This window comes from Aedes albopictus, chromosome 2, assembly GCF_035046485.1.
Source record: "Aedes albopictus strain Foshan chromosome 2, AalbF5, whole genome shotgun sequence".
NCBI classification, from domain to species: domain Eukaryota; kingdom Metazoa; phylum Arthropoda; class Insecta; order Diptera; family Culicidae; genus Aedes; species Aedes albopictus.
In genome coordinates, this window is record NC_085137.1 from 212,938,814 (window position 1) to 212,957,362 (window position 18,549).

The window sequence follows — 18,549 nt, forward strand, 5'->3', positions numbered from 1 at the left end:
GTTCAATATTGTGATGAATAAGAGAACAGGGTGTCTACTACCTGGAAAACTGGGAATCCTCAGGGAATTTTATTTAACAGGGGAAAATATGGAATACTCAGTAAATTTTGCATCGTATGAATAAAAAGTAAATAGAAATTGGGTGGTATGAAGAAAAAGTAGCAAATTTTATTACTTGTAGATCTGCTCACAAATACAGTCCACAGAGTTTACTGCTTCGTGGGTATGAATAAAAAAAAATGTCAATTAGGGTATGTGTGCCATCAGTAATCTTACGCTCCCATATTTATCCTACTCGAAAACAAGCGATTACGGTACCGATTCATTCCGCTCTTTTTGTTTTTATGGGTGTTCACTTCTAACAAAAAAAAATACAAAAAAAAAACAAACAGCGCTTCAATCCTTTGCTTTTCGAAGGATGAAAATGGGAGCCACATGCAAAAAGTCACGCACATTTCTCAGCCGTCTGACACAGGGGTATAAGTTGACTGTCAACAAGAAAAGTTCAATTTTTGATTGCAAAACTGAATTTAATATCGTTTTGTTATATTCAGCATATCAGATTGAAACATTTCATTCCGAAAAAGTCAGTGTTTTGTTTGCACCATTATGAAATATTAGCCTCTACTCTCGCTTGTTTTTGTTGTTGCTTTGTTTGGAATGCGAAAATCGGCTATAAATTGAAAACTCCCTTGGCGATTATTTTTCTCAAATGAGAGTATAATTTAACACTGACTCAAGAAATTTCGATAATTACCGAAAACACTGATCATAAGCATCTAAATCGAGAGAAAAACACTGATGCTTGTGCTACTGTTGATGTTTATAAAACCATTAAACAAAAGATGTTTACAAATTAGAACCAACAGTAGATGGCGTGCAGGTGGGCACGGTGGGCATGTTTGGGTGGGCGTAGAGGGTAGGACCTTACACCCCTGGTCTGACATCCGATTTGGATTCTCTTAGCTCCAAATGAAAGCCGCAACATCCTAGTAGAATCCTATTGAATTTGATTGCGATCGGACATTTGGTTACCGAGATATCTTTCGAAGAGTACTTGGAAGTAATACAGGTTAGCTTTTTGACAGATTTTTGACCAAGTGTATCATAATAAATATCTTAGCTGTCTGTCAACCGATTTGAGTTCTCTTAGCAGCAAATTAGAAATCCTCTACATAGAGATGAGCGGAAGTTACATACGTCGATTCGGCAACGCTGTTTGTTTTGTTTACAACAGCTGCCAACACTTGCTACAAAGCTAGATGTTCAAACTTTGTGCGTGACTTCGTTGTGGTTCAAGTTGTTTTGTTTACATTTTCTAACTATGGTAGAATTATTTTTCCAAAATTTTATTGAAATAGCGGAGCAATCGAAGAAATCTGAAATTCATTGCAAAAGTGTTACGCTAATCATATCGGCAGAAGTGAAGCAAGAAGCAGCAATGGAAGTTTTTTCGACAAGTTCAGCAACAAAAGTGTCGTCATAAGCATGAGCTTTTGAAAGCAGAAATAATAAATTTTTATCTCTTTACTAAACATACATATGCCGCCAATTTCTCGATATTAAAAAAAAATATTTATTTAGTTCCGATTGCAATACCGTTCAAACGACGCCTTCCTACGAACGATAAGCATGTTCATTTGGCTCACACTTTGACAGTTCTCTCTGCACGATTGGCTCACAATGGCCGCCTCCGCAGATCTCTATAATGTAGGATTACTACAGCAAATGAAAGCCACAGCATCCTAGTAGAACACTCTGAAATTTTATTTCGATTGGACATTTCAGGCTGACCATTTCTATAGGTCGTAAGTGCAAATGAGAGGCTCTCTTTAAGTCTCCTCTCTTTCGATTATAAAGTGCTTGCATTTATAAATGATGATGATGATGATGATTGTGTACCCACCATCAGCGCAAGGATTACCTATGGCTGCAGAGTCATACCGGAAGGGAATGATCTACCTGATGGTTTGTTGTAGCAGGGTAAGCTAAATTTACTGGAGACCTTCGGAAGTCAACACGATGATTGTTATCTCGTGACAAAGTCTGGCCACCCCACGAACATTTGTCCGGAAACCAGTTCATTTAGCTTCCTTAGGCTACCCCTCCTAATATCCCAAGTGTCATGTAATTTAAATATATTTAATTATATAGTTGACCAATTACCTGATTTTACCTGAAACAATAATTATTATTATTATGATACATAGAATTTTAATTGACCTACATTACAATTACAACTTTATTTACCTGAACAGCGCTGAAACAAATCGTAATTTTATTAAAGTTGAAGTTAAAATCAAGCAGATAACACTGAAACAAATGGTATATTAGTAGTGAAAAAACGAAATACAAATATAAAACAAAACACAGGAAGAGAAAAGTAATCCAAATTTTGATTTTATAATTCTCCTGCATTTAAATTAACTATGCTGGAGAATTACGAAATCAAAATTGGTTATGGTAGATCTTACGCCGTAACGCACCATTATAAGGTGATCTACCCACGTTACGGGTACATAAAGTGCTTGCATTTATAAATTATGATTTACTTCTTGCGTCGGAAGGTAGATTAAACAATCCTTTTCCGATCCAAACATCACACAGTGTCCAAATGTCCACTGTGACATCGTAATAATTTAAAGAGAATCGGAACAAAGAGAGCCTCTCTTTTGCAAATTGGACCTTTAGATATGTTTGACGCCAATTGGTTACTGAGATACTTAGGAGTTATACAACTAAACTTTTTGAGATTTTTAACAAAGTGTATCATAATAAATATCTCAGCCGTCTGCCAACCGATTTGGGTTCTCTTAGCACCAAATGAAAGCTACAATATCTTTGTAAAAGGCCCTGAAGTTTTATTTCGATTCGACATTTGATTACTGATATATCTTTCGAAGAGTAATTCAATAAATTCCTTTTTTTATTATTAGTATATTCACCTGTTATCTTGCATGGGATTTTGACCAGTCTATGGGAAATCATTTTTCAATAAATAATGCTGACCTCATATAAAACTAGCAGGTTATTTTTTTCAACAAAATTATAAATAACAAATAACAAATAAACAGGAATTCTATGAAAACTAACAATATGTTAAATGAAAACTTTGAAATTATATATTGTAGGAAACATGCAAGAACCGGACAGCCAAAATAACTAGTCAATGCCAAAACTGAATAACACAGTAGATAAATCATTGTTGTCCTCTTTACACCATAACCATGAATACCAAGTACTTCGGAGCTTATTTATTCGACTGATTAAAAGATATTAGACAAAGTGTATCTCGCTGATTTTCTTATCCATTTGTTAATCGATTCAAGATCATTTGGCAGTTAACAAAAGATACAATATTCCCAGTATATGTTAGCTATTTTTTAAACATTCCATACAAGATTCTAGGAGGTGTCTGGCATTTCTGGTAGTTTAGTCCATGGTCCATGATGCTATTTTGGAATCCAATGCACTAGATGCCAAACCCTCAATATTTTCTAGAACTTTTGGTCAATCACACAAAATAAATATGTTAAATACAAATAATACAACAATAATTTTAGTAAGTGTAAGAAGGGTTCTGTTCACCATAGGTGAATTAAATCGGGTTTTTGAATCCCTTCCGGATTCCTAACAGCATTTTTTCAAAATTCTAACATTTCTTCCCGGGATTCTTTCTTCTTGAGAATGTTCATATCTTTATACAGAATTTCTCTAGAGAATTTCTCAGTATAGCTCCCTGAGTTTCCCTGAGGATTTATTCCGAGATCTTCACAAGAGTTTCTCTTAAGATATAACGCAGATTTTGTCGCGAAATTTTTGTTAGAGTTTTTTTTTGGGATTCCTCAAGGAGTTATTTCTGGGATTTCTACTAAAGCTTCTCCAAGGGTTTTAAGTAGTTTTTCACTAGGTTTCTTTTTTTTTGCGAAAATTCTTTTCAGAAATTCTTCCGAAGTTTCTCCTAAAATTTCTTCAAAAAAAATCCGATAGCTTTCTTTTAGAGTTTCTCCTTCAATTTCTTCAGAAGTTTCTCGCGGGATTTCTTTCGAGATTTCTCTCAGCGTTTTTCCCGGGACTTTTCGCAGAAGATTCCTTCCGGTGTTGATCCTGGGATGTCTCTCAGAGTTTTAACAGATTTTATCCTGAAATTTCTCTTAAGATTTTTCGGAGAGTCTTCTGAGATTTCTACAGGAGCTACTGCTGTTTTTTTCTCATGGAGTTCGTTCCGTATTTTTTATTCGAATATTTTCAAGGCTTTTCGTTGTAGTTGATTTCTTGCAGTGATACACCTGAGATTATTTTCTTACAGATATTCTCGGGATTATTCCCAGAGCTCTTACCGGAACCTCTACCAGAAACTATCCCGAGACTCTGGAAGCTCCTTTTGGGATTTCTTTAAAAATTGCTCCCGGAGTTCTCTCAGGATTTTTCCAATAAGTTTTTCTCGGAATGTCTCCTGGGATAACTTATAAGATTTCCTGAAATAAATAATCAATTCTCAGAAAAAAGTTCTGGGACTAATCCCAGGAGGAAATATTTAGGAAATTTAAGGAAGAACTCTGAAAACCTCTAAAAAGAATTCCGAAAGAAACTACGCAAATTATTTGAAAACTGTCTCTGGAAGAACTTCTGCAAACATCTTGAGAAAAACTGTTGGATAATTATCCCGAGCCCACTAAAAGAAATTTTTCGATGAACTTTGGAAGAATTTTGGAAAGATATCCGGGAGGAATCCAGCGAGAAACTATGAAAGAAAGTTCAGAGACACATATCCTAGCAGAGACGGCGTTAAAAATCCCGAAAAACCTGGAATCGTGAAAAATATCAGAAGGAGTTATTTATGTTAACACATCTGGATACCTATATTAAAGAAAACTGGAGAAAGCCAGAAAAGAAAAATAAACCTTAGATAATTTCAAAGAAAAGCTTTGCGAGGATACTGGAAATGAATTTCAAGGAGGAATTCTGGAAAGATTTAAAGGAAGAATCATGGGTAGAATTTCGAATTCTCTACATAAACATAACTATCCCACCAGCACAGAGTACACACATCAAAGTTTATATTGTAAACTGTGTATGGAATTTAACAGTCATATTGTCTGAGGAATAACTGATTGAACTCCTGAATATTTTTTCCTGATTTTTAGAGTAGGTATTTGGATGTCATTGTATGTGGTAAAGTCAAAGCAGTTTCTTTCGAATAATCCAAAAAAAACTTTGAGAAACATTTAGAAATATTCCTAACGATTTTTGTATTATATTTGAAAGAGTTCTGGAAAAAAAATCAGCGATTTGGTCGAATCTTAATAATAAATCTTGCGCATTTTTCCCTAGAATTTTTAACTTAAGTTTTGAAGATATTTCTGTATAATTTTTGAGAAGAAGAAATAAAAATAGAAACTTTATGAAATTTGAGCTAATTTTTGTACTTTTAACCCGGGAGCGGTCGCGTTGTGTACTGAGTACACGCACCATGAAAATGCACGCTTGTGATACACAGCGTGAACGTAGTGCCGTTGCAGGTACTCGAAGACGCGACTGCTCGAGGGCTAACATTTAAAATTTCCACTTGAAAAAACCTGGAAAACTCAGGGAATATTATTTTGTCTTATGAGTAGACACCCTGGAGAAGAAAATACCATGTATGAACTGGTGATCTCGTTCCGTGTTATTTTTAATGTGAATGTTCAGAAAAATATTATTTTCCTATATCTTTAACCCTTCTGAGATGTTAGGTTTTTCGCACCACGACGGCGTAGTGCCCGTTCAGCATGCCTGTATGGGTCATATTGACTTGGGTCATATTGACCCCAACATGCTACTACGGTTAAACACACTCGATAACGCGCAACGTGAACTCATTGCAAACTGGATGGCCGCTGTTGTTGACTGGCGTCTCAGCCAAATCAAGAAAAAAACACACACTTTAGCGTCCAATTTTCTCAAACGCACGATCCGAGCTCAATGCAAACTCTGTGATTTTCCAAAATTTGAAGGAAAAATTATTTAACCCGTAGGCTACGGGGCTTACAACAAAATTTCAAACCGTTGCCAAAGTCGCAAACATCAATATTTTTCAATGAAATTTTGAGGTTCACTTCACTATTAGTTGTAGTTTCAGTTATACTGGGAGCCTCAAAAATTGAAGCCACGAGGACAGTTTTATTCCGGTGGACGTCTGGGTCAGGAGGGGTAAAAATTGCATAACCTTCCTTTTGGCAAGGCCCTATTTGTTGGAATTCAAATGAATTCATCTGAAAAGTTGTTAGTTCAATGTATTATTGTATATTACGTCAGGCCTGGGGGTGAGGAAGTATATAGGTGGTGTAGAACTTTTTCCAGGCCTTCAAAATATTTTCAATTTTGAGTCTAATTTCTAAGCCCTTGTAAAAGATTTTAAGGCACGTAAGAAGTAGATTTTTCTGTCCTAAGGCAGGTCTTAAGCATATTGAATTTAAGTATAAGTAAAACTTGGTGGTAACACACTGTTTTTGTTAGAAAAATCATGTTTTCCACGAAAGTAAACGATTTTACAAGAAATTGCCTACTCTTAGGCGATAAATGCGATACCTTTTGTGAAACATTAAACGCCTAAAAGTAGGCAATTCCTTGTAAAATCGTGTTACTTTCGTGAAAATCATGATTTTTCTAACGAAAACAGTATGTTACCATCAAGTTTTACTTATAGTTAAATTCAATATGCTTAAGACCTGCCTTAGGACAGAAAAATCTACTTCTTACGTGCCTCAAAATCTTTTACAAGCGCATAGAAATTAGACTCAAAATTGAAAATATTTTGGAGGCCTGGAAAAAGTTCTACACCAACTATATACTTCTTAACCCCCAGGCCTGACGTAATATACAATAATACATAGAACTAACAACTTTTCAGATGAATTCATTTGAATTCCAATTAATGGGGTCTTGCTAAAAGGAAGGTTTTGCAATTTTTACCCCTCCTGACCCAGACGTCCACAAGAATAAAACTGTCCTCTTGGACTCAATTTTTGTGGCTCCCAGCATAACTGAAATCACAACTAATAGTGAAGTGAACCTCAAAATTTCATTGGACAATATTGATGTAAGCGTCTTTGGCAGCGGTTTGAAATTTTGTTGTAAGCCCCGTAGCCTACGGGTTAAACATATTTTTTTTAGTTATTTATGCAACGAGTAGCAAAATGATGATTTTTACAGCACGAGTCGTACATTTATCCAACGGGACATGCCGAGTTAGATAAATACGAAGAGTGCTGTAAAAATTTAATTTTGCAACGAATTGCATACACATTTTTTTTGCAATAACCAAAATTACTCACAAGAATATGATCATTTCCGTCAGTATCATCATATTCAATGATAGTTCAATGGAAACTCAGGTTGTTCACCAAATAATTGCATTATGGTTCATAATGCAACTGTTTGATATAGTGCGAAAAAGTAGGCTGTTTCGGTGCAAAAACGGCAAGTGTAAAATAAGAATTTATAGTGCCGAGTTTCAAGAACAAAATTTTGTACTTCAACCATAACCAACAATTAAAGGAATCTATATCGGAAAGAATTTCTAAATAAATTTGTAAATGAATCTCTTGTGGATTTTTTTTAATCCTAGAAAGATTTTCTGATGATATCAATGGAGGGATTTCTGGATGAACCCGTTGAAGGTTTTCAAAAACAAAACCCGGAGAGATTTTTGAAAAAAATATCTCTATGCTTTTCTAGAGGATTCCATGGGGGATTATTTACTGTGTAAATCAATGGATCGTTTTCTGAACGAACTCTTGGAGAAATTTCGGGAGGAGTTTCTAGTGGAATTTCTGTAGGAAACTATGAAGAAATTTGTAAATTCCTGAAATAATTTCCACAGGAATTTCTGATGGAACTGGAAATATTTGCAAAGAAATATCTTAACTTTTATTAAGGAATTTCTTAAATAATCCCCAAGGCGCAACTTGATAAGCTAGGAAAACTTGGTTGCAGACCATTAGACTGAAAGCAGGTAGGCCTAATGTCGTTAGGCTATGAGAAGACTATGAGGAAAAATGACGTTAGGTCGTTCAATTTGGATTTTCTTCCTCCATTTAAAATAAACAATTAATCATTTGAACCAAATACGTGATCGTCGATACCGTGTTTTCACCTTTTAACCCTCTAATACCCAATCCCGCCTTTAGACGGGGTAAAGTTTGAGCATTTTTGTAATTTTCGTGGAAAATCTTTTTTTTTTATATTTTTGGCTGATATTTAGGACTGTTCTGTATATCTCAAAATGGTTTTTGGTGTATTTTAAAGCGTATTTACATTTTTTTTTAAAAATCATTGAAAAATTGATGATTTAGTCACCTTTTAGAAGTCATTGTTTATTTTGTATTGAATCGCTACAATTAATATATTTTAAATTTTTCCCAAATCATTCTATCCTTGTTTAATAGTTTAAGGGAGTCGAATACACTCTTAAATCATTTTCCTTAAAATTACACGGAAAATAAAATTTTCTGTGAAAAAAAATTTAAATAATAATATTTTAACAATAATCATAAAATCTCAAAATGTTTTCGTCTCCAAAAATCCGTTCCCCAAATTGGCTTCCAGGAAAAATATAAAAGTTTGGGGATGTTAAAAAATAAAAATTAGATAAATCAAAAACTGAAATTCACGAAATCGAGAATTGAAAAGAATCATCTTCCAAAACATGTTTAAATCGATTTTAAACGACGAAAAATGATATTTAGATCAAAATAAAAAATTTGGGTATTAGAGGGTTAACGGTCACTTTTATGGAATGGCTTATTAGCCCGTGTCGATTCTTGCAAAATTTTAAATACACACAACCGCATAGTCGCAAAACGGTTAAAAGTGGACTCAAATGAAACCCTGCAAAACAAAAAAAAAAATATATAAGAAATCGTTAAGCTTGTCCGCAATCGACTTCAAATTTTATATAGGTAGGTATTTTATTTTTTCAGCATTGGGAAATCAAACTTTTCAAAGTTTTGAAGAAAAACGTATTTTCCGGCAGCACTAAGGTTCTGTCTCAATTGGTAATCACAAATCTTATTCGATTCTTTTATTTACCAAAGTGGTCGTCCAAGAGGTTCATAGATCCCGGTGGGTAGCAAAATCAGTTACTGCTCCTATGGCAGTAGATTTCGAGAAATGAGCTCCGGAATAGTTTAGACTACCCAGAAGATTAAAAATGCAGAACCATTCCAGAAATTAAGCAAACATGATTAATTATTTAATGTTATTCGGCGTAGCAGGCTACTGTCGCCAGTGCAGACATGAAAAGTGTAGTTAAGAGTTCCATGGAAGATCAAATTATTCTTGGAATGATACTTGAGATGTAAAATCCAAATTATTCAAATTTTGCACGTTTTCTCTTCAGAGTTTCTAGTTTTATATTGGCACGTACTGTTAAAAATATAAGAAAACATCGTGAATGCATCTAGCACTACTGTACCCTATGTTTCTATTCCTATATCATTTTTGCTTTGGATTGCACATTTGAATGTGTAAAACAAAGCACCGAACTGTGATGATCATGGCCGGCCGGCTTCTAAGACGCGCGCCTAAAAACCCCACGCATGCACTAATATATCGTCGTACGGTCGTACCATTGCTGGCGTCATAAACACAGATATAGGAGACAAGAGTGGCACACGACTCCCATAAACCAAGCGGATTGTTATCAGGCAATGGTCATATTTACAGAAACAATTGTGGCGGGCTGCGGTGCGATCTGCGTTAGTTCGAGAATGTTTCTCTCGAAAAAAAAACTGATTATGACTGCATAGTCGGCGTAACCACCAGAATCATCATTATGAGATAAACGTTTAGTTTGTACATCTTAATCCGAAAATTATATCGGAACACGAATCAAATAGTTTTTCCATTCGAATATCATCAAAAATATGATGTACTGCTGTTCAATCACTGTTTTATATTTACTGCAAAATTTGTTTGTTACCACTCCGTGATTGGTCTGAACAATCTGCTTTTGAAAGGCCAATAAAGAAGCTGGCCACGTTTTTACGGCTACCAAGGAAGAGAAGGAATGTTAGTTATGCAAACTTTGCAAAGCGTTCTTATGAAGATCGTCTTGGTTAACGACTACGCCAGTCTTGGGATTAAAAAAACGAGTTGTTTTATTCACCTGACGTTTCGACACGGGAAAAGTGGCTTCCCCATTGCTATTGCCAAAAACCGTTAAACTAAAAGTGATTCCGAAGTCATGTACCGAAAACGACACAAGAGAGACAGTTACAGTTAGACAAACCAATTGACTAAAAACGATAGTATTTAATTTCCCCCTGAGGAAGACACTATCCCCGTGTCGAAACGTTGGGTGAACAAAACAACTCGTTTTTTTTTAATCCCAAGTCTGCGTAGCCGTTAACCAAGAGAGTCAACCTTACAGTCGTATTTCAATAGCAGTTATGAAGACCGAGAAGACAATTTGTTAGTTAAGTACCGTAAACCGGGGTCAAATTGATCTCCGGGTTGAAATTGATCAGTTGTTTTTCAAGTAGATAAATCATTTTTTAAATAATTTCCTTAGAAATAGCATTCAGTATCAGATTCCAACAGCACGATACTTGAAAGAAAACTATTAAAAATATGCATTTTCTAGCGGAAAAAACGTCTGATCAATTTCGACCCGAAGATCAATTTGACCCCGGTTTACGGTACTTAACTAACAAATTGTCTTCTCGGTGTTCATAACTGCTATTGGAATACGACTGTATGGTTGACTCTCTTGGTTAACGGATACGCAGTCTTGGGATTTAAAAAAAAACGAGTTTTTTATTCACCCAACGTTTCGACACGGGGATAGTGTCTTTCTCAGGGGGAAAATAATTACTATCGTTTTTTGTCAATTGTTTTGTCTAACTGTGACTGTCTCTCTTGTGTCGTTTTTGGTACATGACTTCGGAATCACTTTTAGTTTAACGGTTTTTGGCAATAGCAATGGGGAAGCCACTTTTCCCGTGTCGAAACGTCAGGTGAATAAAACAACTCGTTTTTTAAAATCCCAAGACTGCGTAGCCGTTAACCAAGAGGGTCTTCATAACAACACGTTGCAAAGTTTGCCTAACTAGGGTAAGTGTGCCCATCGTTGTGGTATTAAGGTAAATTCATTTTAAAAACAATGATCGTACCATCTAATGAAGGGTTGCAAAACGTTAGTTGATAGTTTTCTATCCAAATTTGCTTGGAAAAATATAAAAACTATCGTTTCTCTCTGTTTTCGATCATAAATCGCTTACCACAACATTAGGCACACTGTTCCTATTATGGAGGTAAAATTTAATTTTGGTTCCTATTGTTGCGGTATCCCATTGAAATCATATGGGATGCCGCAACATTAGGAACACTACCGCAACAATAGGAACACAGCAACAAAAAAATTAAGGAAAATATTTTTTTAAAATAGGTTTTTGGGCAAATCTTAAGCACACAAATGGTGCAATCTCATAATTTAAGCATAATACATCTATTAAAAATGCCTTTTGGTAACATTTCAGTCGAAAAAGTGCCCAATTGCCACTACCGTCACTACAATTACCCTAACATTCCTTAACAGTCTACTGTTAATACCTAGATTGTACGATGATCCTTGCCAACAAAGATCAATCAACAAAATTGATTGCATAACTTGACCTGTATTAGTTCCAACTTCCAACTGAGAAGTTTTATCAATTGAGTAGTCCAAAAAATGTCTCACGAAACCTAATGCGAGCCTATCCATATACGTGAGAACAAAAGGTGTTTACAAAGTTCTTACAGATAGATTAACACGGGAAATCTGAACACAAACCGCTACCACACAGGAATTTGGATTGGTCAATGGTCCACTGCAAATTTATGCTGGCCTGCTTACTCTCGCAGAGAATTTGACGTTTGAGAGGTGTCGGCACCGCTCAAACGTCAAATTTTCTGTGAGAGTAAGCAAGCCAGCATAAATTCGTGCAGTGGACCATGTTTTTGAAAAACAGTGTTTTGCCCTAGTAAATTGCAAGATTTAAAACGAATAGTATTTAAAAATAATTTAAAATGTTGACTTAGATCAAGATCACTTACGTCGACTTCGTAATTATGGATATTGGACAGAAAGTGCAGCAACATCAAACAGGACAGACCGCAGAGGGAACCCTTCAGAACGGTCGCTGTGTTCAGAAGAAGCTTCGAATGCGTTTGTTTGTAAACATAACTACGAACCTGTTTTACTTTGAATTCGGGTTTCACGCTGACGCGTCAACGTCACGCCACGGAGCCGACCAAAGCAGTTCTAACTTGATATCATTTAATGTTTGGGCTAGTTATTTTCCATACGGGCGCGCCGCCACCACGCCATCCATGCTCGCTTGACGTTGATCGCAGCTAGCTTGATAATATGCGGCAGCGTGCGGTGTTTGCCAATAATCGAGAACTACGAAGAGCGTCAAATCTGTTGATGTTTACGTGATTATGCTTTTTTCATGGCCGTGTAACCAGTTTGCAGGGATGTGCGAAACTGTACTTGTTAATTTAGGTGATACAATTAATTTGGCTCATTAGAGTATCATGTTAGAAATTTCCATTCGTCATCCTGGGATTGCCAAAATTGCTCGAACTGGATTTCTACACGTTTATCTACGACTGGTTTCAAGGTCTTGTTTTTCTTTAAAGTTGTTTTTGTACTAATTTTTCTGTGTTGTTTCAACTTTGCAATAATAGCACATGTCTTGAACGCTACTTGGAAATTAGAATTGACTGTTTTGAATATGATTTTACTACCAAATGGTCAAACTACTACTATTAGTCATCAACAATGTACGGTACTGACGCCAACCTCGATGAGTAGCTCTATGCAATATGTCAAACAATATGCACAATAAAAGATGTCCAAATATAAATGCAAACGATGTCCCCAGATCTAGTTTTGTCATTGTCTCGAGTTTTGGGTCCATGTTATTTATGGACTTTCATTTAGTTTGTTGTTAGAATATCCAATTATTAAAAATCTGGGTTTGCTGTCAAGTTTTTTCGCTCTCGTTCGGTTTTAGATTCGGCCGAAAAAATGGAGTTTTTCCATTCGAATTACACAGTGTTACGCAATCCGTGGATATAATTCGTTTTTAAAATTTTGCACCGTGAGTAGATTTAAACAGTGAGAATAATTTAAAATCGTGCGATTTAGAGCAACCATCGAATGTGTAACAAAATAAATCAATTCAAGTTTACATTAACTATATAATCCCAATTCACTTCAAAAACCGTTATTCAATTCAATTCAGATCTTATTACCTAAAATTTATATTCAATTCAAACTTAAAGCTAGGAAATAAAAAAAAAGGAATAAAAAACGAAAATACGAATTCAAAGGAAAAAAACGCTAAAAATAAACCAGTTTGAAAATTCAACTCAAAATTCAAAGACCTAATGCTATAAAGATGCTATAAAATTTAAAATCGACTGGAAATGTTAATATAAAATTCAAATTCAGTGCTGCTGACGCAAGTTTCAATTCCAAATTATTTCAACCGCTGAAATTTTCTAAAGCTTTTTGACGTTGGGCGCCAAATGTAACCGTTCAAGAACTCAACCGAGGTTTTTTTTGTAAACTTTCGGTGGCTTTAGCGCCACTCTCGCACGCGAGAGACCACCAGTCTGTTAATTTGCCCGACTTTGCTGAGACAAGTCCTCAGGGGTTATTCGAACGGCTGTTTTGACTCACCAAAAGCAAAATGACCAAACTTGACATCTTCTAGAAAAACTCCCACCTTATTGCTCAAATTACCCACACCTTAATCGACTTAAACTCGCTCAACCCTAAATCGCAATACCGAATGAAAGATGGAAGTCCGGCGGCTCAACTTAGCCCTAACGTAGATGGAAACGGAACTCAAGAAAAATGAAAGACCTTCAGTGCTAAACGGGACAAAACTAAGGCTCGGAACTTCAACTTAATAATCAGTTTTATTGAATTAATACATTCGGGTTGGACGGAACTTTTTCTGGTAGCGGGAAAGGAAACAACTATTCATGACCATGAACTAGAACTACCACATACCTGCGCAGGATTTTCGGTGTCGTTGACTCGAAGTGACGGATGCTACGGTGATGGCTACGTTGGCTTTCCGGCGGGGTGCCGGCAAAATGTTGGTTGAAGATGAAACCTTGCTAGCGATCTGCCAGCAGCGATCCTCGCACGATGGCGGCGAGAAGCGAACTTGAGCTCGTGCTAATATGGCCGATCTAAAGCTGCGGTGGGAAGTGGCGGCTGGACGGAGGCCTTCCGATTTTCTTCAGAGGAGAGCTTCCCGTCGACAATTGGTCGCGGGGTTCCCGGGACTGTCTTCCGGACCGACACTAGACCCAACGACCCGGCTTCACGTACCTTTCCGTTATGACCGAGCGAGGAATAGCGCCGACCTTCGGACTGTGCGGAAAGGGACACGCTTTTGGCGACGTGAACCCAAACCGAGCTCTCCTTAACTCCCGATCCACAGGGGTTGTAACGGTGGGTGGATCGTACACAACGGTTGATTGGCGACCGTTGGAGATTATCGCTCGACTTGCAGGCGATCTACACTTCCCCCGTTTAACTGCCTTCGTGAGGCGGGCCTTAGCGGATGCACGAGCTCCTTCACTTGAAGACGGTGGCTTAGACGGCTTCACGATAACCCCGAAAACGACTCCGCTTGTCGAAATCTTTAAACTCCAGCCCGTACCAAAAAAGCGCCCATGCGCTGAAATGTCCAACACGAATGACGATTTCAATTAACTGGCAATTTAAATTTAAAACTACTAAAAATTTACCTTTTTTGTACGATAAACTGCGAAATCACTGATAGCGTTCGCGTAAGAGAAGCAGAGACTACGTCTCAAGCTATTAAAACACAAAAAATCAAAAAAATCACCGTTTAGGAACACTGCACAATTTTTCACTTTTTCCTAAATTACCTTTATAAAATTTGAACTAAAGCACAATTCAATATAACTCTACTAAAGAAACTCAACTAATAAATTTGTCCTGAACGCGATAACTGCTATCCTCCAGCCGATATGCGAGCGAAGTGATCGAGCTTAAGTCGTCTTCCTATCATGAAACCTAACTCTAACAATCCCCCTATTATCTTCTGCAATTGCGCCAATGACAAATTCAAATGGCGATATAAGAAATTGGCGCTTGTCTAGGTTCGTCAAGATGGTGATAATGAGACACATATATTCAGGAGCCATTGCTGCACTCACTACGTCTTATTATGGTATGGTTATAGCCGAGACACAAACCAGTCGACATAAACAAATTTACTTCTAACGTGGACAGTCACAAGCAAAGTCAGGTTATGTTTCAATCTAATCCAAATGCTTTTCGTCTGTGAATTTAAACTTCAATTTTGTAATAGAAATAAGTCAACTATTTACTAAATACAATAATTCAAAAATAATTTTGCTTAAAAAGAGAAAAACGTCAAAGCGTTTTTCTGATAATGAATTTCGATTAAGCAATTGTATTAACTCAAGAATTTATTTCAATTTATACTCTTAAATAGAAACTATATACACATTTAACGAAATTCAAAGCAAATCTAAACGAAATTTATTTTACTTAAAAAGACAAAAACATCAAAACGTTACAGTATGACGATTTTGGATTCATGGAACGCGAGCCGGTCACAATCAGCGTGCAAATCGACGACGACGTAAAAAATCATAGAGACAAGCTGTTAAAACTCTATTTCAAGGTAGTGAACCAAATTTTTAGAAGTTGTGCGGCTTTGTGACGAAGAAGGGAAACATAATGCGGGAAAAATGTGTTGGGCAAAGGAATTGTGATATTGTTATTTGAAGTGTGCATGTACATCTGGGAGAAATTCCGGAAGTTATGACTTTGCTGATTGGATCGAGCGCAAACTGCTTCAACTTCAGGACTTTTACCAGTAAAACCGGTGAGATCTTTCCTATTTGATTGCTTTCATCAGTTTGGAGATTCATAATCGTAAAATAAATTTACATTTTTAGGATGGGCCAACATTGAGAGGTCATGGGATCATAACTTTTTAGCTTATTTTCAGAGAGCGAGAAAAGGCGCTTAAGCCTAGGCATAAGGGCCAGGACATGGATTAAATACCTGTGTTCCATCCCCGGAAGGACCAAGGACCAAGGGGTGACATTAACCTTCTTAGCATCGTCACCCCCACCGAATCTTACCATATTTTAATTTTGATTTTTCATAAACTGAGCGGTTGGTACGAGATGTCCCCACTCATTGTCTTTATTGTTGTATTAAAAACGCTGCACAGTAGGCCTGGCCGCTTTAATGCTTGTAATGCATCTCCAATGTACTGCAATCATTAATAATGACAAGAAGAATGATGGAACTAGTCGATTCCATCATTCTCCAGGATTCTTTCAATGAATGGCTGTGTATGTGTAGACTAGACTAGACTAGACTAGAATATCCAATTATTAAAAATCTCATGAGAAAGTTCATAATGTTGCAAATATTAACCTTCCAAAGATGTAACGCGAGATGAACCACACTAATGTGGTGCACGTTCAGCGTGCATTCATTCATTCATTCATTCATTCATTCATTTAGTATTACATCAAATTCAAGATAAAACTCAATCAACACTATTTTTTCTCCATCCTTGGTCACGCCCGATGCTCGCCAAGTCGCACTCCACCCGATCCGCCCATCCTGCTCTCTGCGTTAGATGCCTTCTTGTGCCAACTGGATCTGTCGCGAACACCAACTTTGCAAAGTTGTTGTCCGGCATTCTTGCCACATGCCCTGCCCATCGTATTCTTCCGGTTTTGGCCACCATCTGGATGCTGGGTTCGCCGTAAAGTGCCGCGAGCTCGTGGTTCATCCTTCTCCGCCACACACCGTTCTCCTGTACACCGTCGAAGATCATCCTTGGCACGTGTCACTTGAAAACTTCGAGTGCTTGCAGGTCCTCCTTAACCCTTTGGAGCCGAAGGGGTCATATATGACCCCAACATAGAAACGGCTGTACAAATTCACCCATTCGATAAAACAGAATACTGTCTTCGACAAAGTTGTTGCAAATTGAGTCCTTTATTAGGGAAAAATTGGGATATTTATATTTGGGACTTCATTGATAATCTAGAACATCCTGAACACTATGAAATTTGGAAAAACGAAATAATTGACATATGTACCAGTTGTTCTAAAAGCTAAACTTCGATGTGGGTTTCGTTTATATGTATCCATTTAGCCTTCATCAAGAATACCAAAAGGTGATTTATATTCTGGGATGTTCTAGGTGTTTCAAACTGTCATGTAGTGAAGTCCTTCAAATCTACAAGAATAATTTTATGTATTTCCGCCCCAACTAATAGCATTGCATAAGATACTGGGATCCGTGAAGCTCTTGACATTTACAATGTCATTTATAGACGCTATAGGGATATTCCAGGTCAGCCAAACTACCTTGGAGTTCAGGACTTCAGGTCTACACTCGTAACAGTATCCATATCTGGTCAACTGAGAAACGCTACATAATCAATCGCAGTCTCTGGAGCAATCTGAAGTCTAAGAGCTTATTATAAACCTTTGGGACATTTAGGGTCGTCCAAACTATTCTATAATAAAGTCCTTCAAATCTACTAAAATAATTTTATGTGTTTTCAGCATATATAATAGTATTGTATAGAGATGAACCAGCCGCCGGCTGAAAATCTCTTTAATAAAGATAAATAATAAATAATAATAAGTATTGTATAATCTACTGGGGTCCACGAAGCTATTGAAATCTCAAATGTCAATCAGGGACACTACAGGGATATTCCAGGTCAGCCAAACTATCTTGGAGTTCAGGACTTCAGGTCTACACTCGTAACAGTATCCATATCTGTTATAATGAGAAACGCTGCCTAATCATTCGCCGTTACTGGACCAATCTGAAGTCTAATTTTTTATTACAAACCTTTGGGATATTCGGGTTCGTCCAAACTGTTCTATAATGAAGTCATGCAAATCTACAAGAATACCTTTATGTGTTTTCGCCATAAATAATAGTATTGCATAACCTGCTGGGATTCACGAAGCTCTTGAAATCTAAAATTACATTAAGAGACACTACAGGGATATTCCAGGTCAGCCAAACTTCCTTGGAATTCAGGACTTCAGGTCTACAGTCGTAACAGTATCCATTTATGTTATACTTAGTAACGCTGCATAATCAACCGCAATTACTGGAGTAATCTGAAGTCTACTTTTTTATTATAACCTTTTGGGACATTCACGGTCGTCCAAACTGTTCTATAATGAAGTCCTTCAAATCTACAAGAAAAAAAATATGTGTTTTCACCATAAATAATAGCATAGCATAATCTGCTGAGATCCGTGAAGCTCTTGAAATCTCTCTAAATTACATTTAGAGACACTACAGGGATATTCCAGGTCAGCCAAACTTCCTTGGAGTTCAGGACTTCAGGTCTACACTGGTAACTGTATCCATATCTGTTACACTGAGTATCGCTGCATAATCAACCGCATTTACTGGAACAATCTGAAGTCTACTTCTTTATTATAAA

At 36.8% G+C, this 18,549-nt stretch overlaps 1 long non-coding RNA gene across 1 annotated transcript; it reads right to left on the minus strand.

The window, feature by feature from the left end:
* Nucleotides 1–13,192: 13,192 nt before the first annotated feature.
* LOC134287003 (uncharacterized) lies at nt 13,193–15,638 on the minus strand. The gene is made up of 3 exons (XR_009996948.1): nt 14,944–15,638; nt 14,800–14,869; nt 13,193–14,729 (listed from the first exon to the last, which is right to left on the minus strand). It is a non-coding gene; the product is annotated as an uncharacterized LOC134287003 (long non-coding RNA).
* Between the last annotated feature and the right edge of the window lie 2,911 nt (nt 15,639–18,549).